Source organism: Carya illinoinensis, chromosome 11 (assembly GCF_018687715.1).
Source record: "Carya illinoinensis cultivar Pawnee chromosome 11, C.illinoinensisPawnee_v1, whole genome shotgun sequence".
In the NCBI taxonomy this organism is placed as follows: Eukaryota; Viridiplantae; Streptophyta; class Magnoliopsida; order Fagales; family Juglandaceae; genus Carya; species Carya illinoinensis.
This window is the reverse complement of record NC_056762.1, coordinates 37,125,318-37,131,317: the sequence shown is the minus strand read 5'-3', so window position 1 is coordinate 37,131,317 and position 6,000 is coordinate 37,125,318.

The following is a 6,000-nucleotide window of genomic DNA, read 5'->3' as shown; positions in this document are numbered from 1 at the left end:
TTGTGCATAATTTTTCTACTCATCGAACTCCTCAACAAAATAGGGTAGTAGAGAGGAAAAATAGATCTCTTCAAGAGATGGTAAGAACAATGCTCAATGAGAACAACTTGTCTAGTTATTTTTGGGCCGAAGCGGTAAGTACTGCATGTTATGTTATAAATAAAGTTATGCTAATGTCTAAATTAGATAAAACCCCCTATGAGCTTTGGAATGAGAAAAAGCCCAACATTGGTTACTTTCATGTATTTGAATGCAAATGTTTTATTTTGAATGACAGAGATAATTTAGGCAAGTTTGATGCAAAATCTGATGAAAGTATTTTTCTCGGGTATTCTACTAATAGTAAAGCTTATAGAGTATTCAATAAAAAGATTTTGACTGTACAAGAATCTATGCATGTAGTATTTGATAAATCTAATTCTCCACTCTCTAAGAAATCTATTGATGAAGAAACAGGAGGTATAAATAACACGGAAAGTCTTAATCTCAACAAAGAGAAAACAATAGAGGAAGTTTAACATGGAGCCATCAGGAAAGATCATCAAAATTTAATACAAGATGCAACCAAACAGTGGAAATTTGTGAAAGATCATCCAGTGGAACAAATTTTGGGAGAACCTTCACAAGGTGTAAGTACTCGATCATCTCTTAGAAATATTTGCAATCATACTGCTTTTCTATCTCAAATTGAACCCAAAAATATTGATGACGCACTTCTTGATGAATCTTGGATTCTAGCTATGCAAAAAGAATTGAATCAATTTGAAAGAAATGATATTTGGACACTTGTTCCTAGACCCAAAAATCATACTATTATTGGAACAAAATGGGTTTTTAAAAACAAGAAAAATGAGTCCGGGGTCATTATTAGAAATAAGGCTCGACTTGTAACCCAATGTTTTAATCAAGAAGAAGGAATCGATTATGATGAGACATATGTACCTGTCGCAAGATTAGAAGCTATTCAAATGCTACTTGCATATGCTTGTTATAAAGATTTCAAACTTTTTCAAATAGATGTTAAAAGTGCTTTCTTAAATGGTTTTATAAATGAAGATGTATATGTTGAGCAACTTCCAGATTTTGAAAATCATATTTCCCCAAATCATGTTTTCAAACTCACAAAAGTACTATATGGATTTAAACAAGCTCCTAGAGCTTGGTACGAGAGATTCAATGGTTTCTTGATTGAAAAAGGTTTTTCAAAAGGGAAAATCGACACAACTCTTTTCATTAAATATGAAAATGATGATATTATTTTGATTCAGATTTATGTTGAAGATATAATATTCGGTACTACTAATGAAAATATGTGTCAAGTTTTTGCTAAGACTATGCAGGAAGAATTTGAGATGAGCATGATGGGAGAACTTATATTTTTTTCTCGGATTGCAAATTAAGCAAGCAAAAAGTGGGACATTCATCAATCAATCAAAATATATTAAGGAATTACTGAAGAAGTTTGGGATGGAAAATGCTAAGGAAATTGGAACACCAATGAGCCCATCAACTGAACTTGATAAAGATGAATCCGGTAAGCCAGTTGACTCGAAGATATATTGATGTATGATTGGTAGCTTATTATATTTAACAGCCAGTAAACCAGATATTATGTTTAGTGTGTGCTTATGTGCACGCTTTCAATCATCTCCAAAAGAATCACATTTAATTACAGTTAAGCGCATTCTTAGATATCTTAGTGGTACAATTAACCTAGGGTTATGGTACCCTAAGCACACATCTTTCGATCTAATCAGCTACACAGATGCAGATTATGCTGGCTGTAAAATAGATCGAAAAAGCACTAGTGGAGCATGCCATTTCTTAGGTCATGCACTAGTTTCCTGGTTTAGTAAAAAACAAAATTCTGTTGCACTATCTACTGCTGAGGCAGAATATGTTGCTGCGGGTAGTTGTTGTGCTCAAGTTCTCTACATGAAACAACAACTTGAAGATTTTAAACTCATGTATAATCACATTCCAATCAAATGTGATAATACAAGTGCTATAAATCTTTCAAAGAACCCAATACAACATTCTAGAACTAAGCATATTGAAATAAGATATCATTTTCTTCGAAATCATGTGCAGAAAGGTGATATAGTACTAGAATTCACAAACATACACGATCAGTTAGCAGATATTTTCACAAAGCCTTTACCAAAAGATAGATTATGTATGATCAAAAGAGAAATAGGTATGATGCATGCTATGAATATCTCTTAAAAGATAGACTAGAGTCAATAAAAATAGAGATAGATTTTTTAAATACTTTTACATAAACTTGAGATTCTTAGCCTCACGTTTGAGACGCTCATTCTCTTCATACAATATCATATCATTCTTATCCATGGGAATCGACAAGCGGAATGAAGAATCTAATAAAGATTTCAACTGTTTATTCTTCTGCCGAATGATTTATTCCCTTGTGTGAGACTCTTGAACAATTCGTTGAAGTACAACAATTTGTTCTTTGAACTTTTCAACTTCATGATTTTTGGCTTGTAGCCGCTGAAAAAAAGCAACAATAGAGGAAGAGTAGCGAGTCCCAAGACTCACCAAGTCATAAATAGCATCAGAATCTGACTTATTAGTCAGATTATTATTTTCCTGCTACAACATGGCACCAATGGCAGCTGCAGAAAGGACAGGAGGTTGAGATGCAGAATGCCTCATGGATGGATCTAAAGAAATGTTAGAAGAATGAGCCATTGAGAAAAGAATAGAAGGCTTAAAACGAGAATGTTGAAGGAATGCAGATGAGTTATAGAGATGAAAAGAAAACTTGATGCGGATTGGATGAACTTCAGGACTGATTTTATAGAGATAGCATAAAGAATAAGACAAACTATTGTCTCTTCAAATCTTATTTAGTCAAAAGAAATACAAGATATACTGGACACACATTGTCAAAAGTTTTCTTACTAAGCCAGCGAGATTAACAGTAGATTGTCCCTATTTTTCTAGTAAACGATGAACCTTTGCTGTTATCTGCCGATGTTGACCTTGTATCTGAACCCTTTCTCGTTCCAGCTCCTCTATTCGTGGTTGCAAATCATGAGCATACTAATCTGTAAATTTTTTCAACTCTTGGTTTTCTTACTTTAGTCTTTTATTCTCACTATCCTTATTAGCAAGTTTATGTCGTAACTCAGATATTTGCATGTTAAGATGATCAATCTCACTCACCCTCGCCATTAACCTTCGAGACATGATCGTAACAGAGGCAGCATATTCACTACTAAGCATTCTTGATTATGCAATAATCTCAGAATCAGCCTTACTTGAAAAACGGTTCTCTGCTCCTATCATGGTATTGACGGCCTCATGAGAGAAGATTGATGATTGATGCGTCAAGGGTTCCTGATTCAAGTCTGGAACATTAGTGGAAGAGAACTGCTCAGCCATTCTATCGTTGTGGAAAAACAGAACTCAGGTCAATAAGCGATGTATTTTTTTGGCATCCGATAAATAAAAATGCTCATTTTTTTATAGAAACTCAGAACCTTCAATCACGTTTGTCAACAACATCAGACGATTGTTTAAATCTCCAGCCGTACTAAATTCATAGAGTTAGGCCTTGAGACTTTGCAGCATTTGTCGGGTCACGGACGGCTCCTTTTTCAACTATCTACAGTGACTATTAAACGCATCGTTTTCTTCAGTCCATTTACTTGCTGCCGATCCTTTTAATGATGCCAAAAGGGGGAGAAGTTTTAGACTAGAACATTAACATTGTTTAAATTGCTAAACTTGTTATATATGCTTGGAATTATATTTATACTTTTGCTTGAAAAACTAACGCATATTTTCAGGGGGAGCTTAAGTATTAATATAGGTTTCAAGTTCTATCAAGTATTTGTCATCATCAAAAAGGGGGAGATTGTTGAACCCAAGGTTTTAAATTTCATGTGATTATAAATCTACACATGGATTTTGATGATAACAAATGAATTCAAAGAATAAAAGAGTTTCAAACTCAAGTTGTCTACACAATGGAGTCAAGCACATCAAAGAACCAAGCATGAGTAAGAAGGAAACAAGTCCACATTAAAGCCATAGAGTAATGTTTTAAATCTCTTAAAATTCAAAATTAGGATTAATGCTCAAAATTAATATTTTATCATAAAGCATTAAAATACATTTTCCACATGTGCATGAATATTTTTGAAAATTAAATTTGAAAATTTTGAAAGATGATTGATTGTCATCTTTTACATGTGCTTGCCTTGATTAAAGGGTTGAATTTTGAAAATATTAAAAATGATTGATTGTCATCTTTTACATGTGCATGCCTTGATTAAATGATTGAACTTTGAAAATATTAAAAATGATTGATTGTCATCTTTCATATGTGCATGTTTTATTTGAATATTTTCAAAAGTGATTGATGCTTTTTTAGACTTATACAAAAGGTAGATGATTTTGTTTGAAAATTTTGAAAAGTAAAGTGTGCTCCTTTTGTCATATACAAAAAGTAAAAGATTAGGTTTGAATTTTTTGAAATGGAAAGTGTGCTCCTTTTGTCATATGCAAAAAGTAAAAGATTAGGTTTGAATTTTTTAAAAAGGAAAGTGTGCTCCTTTTGTCATATGCCAAAAGTAAAATATTAGGTTTGATTTTTTTGAAAAAGTGAATGATATTATCTTTGACAATTGAAAAAGAAGAACCTTTTATTTGAATTTTTTGAAAAAGTGAATGATATTGTTTTTGACATGTGAATCTTTTTTAATTTGAATATGAAATCTCATATGCCTATAAATAGATCATTTGAGAGTTTCACATTTACAACACCAAGAGCATACAACATTCATTCAAAGCTTTCATTTTCTCTTCTCTAAGCATTGAGTCTTAATCCTTGTTCATTTTGAGAGATATAGTTTGCGCTGTATTGTTCTTATTTCACTCATTGAGGAGTGTTTTCTGATAACCTACCCACTATCAGCTCTTGTATCAGAAAAAATGGTGTGTATAACCCTAGTGCGTGTAGAAAGTATTCTACACGGGGAATAGTTGAATCATCACGTGTAAAGTGATTGCAAGTGTAGAGGGTGTTCTACACGGATCCTTTGTAGCGGTGTTGTTCAAAGGTGTAATAGGTTTCTATCTCCACCTGAAGGATGTTGAATAGTGAATTTGAGAATCCTCAAGTGGTAGCTTTAGGTGAGGACGTAGGCAGTGGGGCCGAATCTCGTTAACATACTGAGTTTACTTCTCTCTTACCCTTACTCTTTATATTTATTGTTATTTCATATTTTGTTTATATTTTATATTATATATTTGATTTATAATTGTTATTTTTTTAATACAACTCAATTCACCCCCCCTCTTGTGTTAGTCATCTGGGCAACACATATGATTTCTTGAAAAATATTAAAAGCTTGAATAAGACAAATGCAACACGAAGTGCAATTCAAATTCAGATCAGAACTTAGCAATTGTAATATATGAGTTAATCATGTATTAGACCAATCTTTCCATCATAAAAGCTACATTAACTTTATCTAAACATGATATTATATGTCACCTAAACAGGACATCTATAAGCATTTTGGATGAAGTAATTTAAGGTTTCAACCATTAATTACTTAGATTCAAGGAAGGTAGAAACAGAGTTTATTATATATTACAGAACCTTATGGTCAGTCTTATATGCTCTTGAGTGCAGGTTTTTTGAGAACATTATCAAGAGAATATCGTCAATGCCCTTTGACTTTAACTCCTCTGCTTTCATTACGAACCTAGGTACACGCTTCAATAAAGAACTTAATGTTGTCAAGTGAAAGAAAATGTGATCATGAGCATAATACAAACTTACTACTAAAATGTTGTCAATCTCATTATGTACCCTCCAGTTTAAACAATCCACCAACTGCAACATTATACAGAAATAGCATTTCGTATTAAAAGGATGTAGTAATGAAATGTTTGACGGTATGAGAAATACACACATCCCCTGCTACCTAGCTTTCTCTTCTTGAGTCATCGAAAGCTAATAAG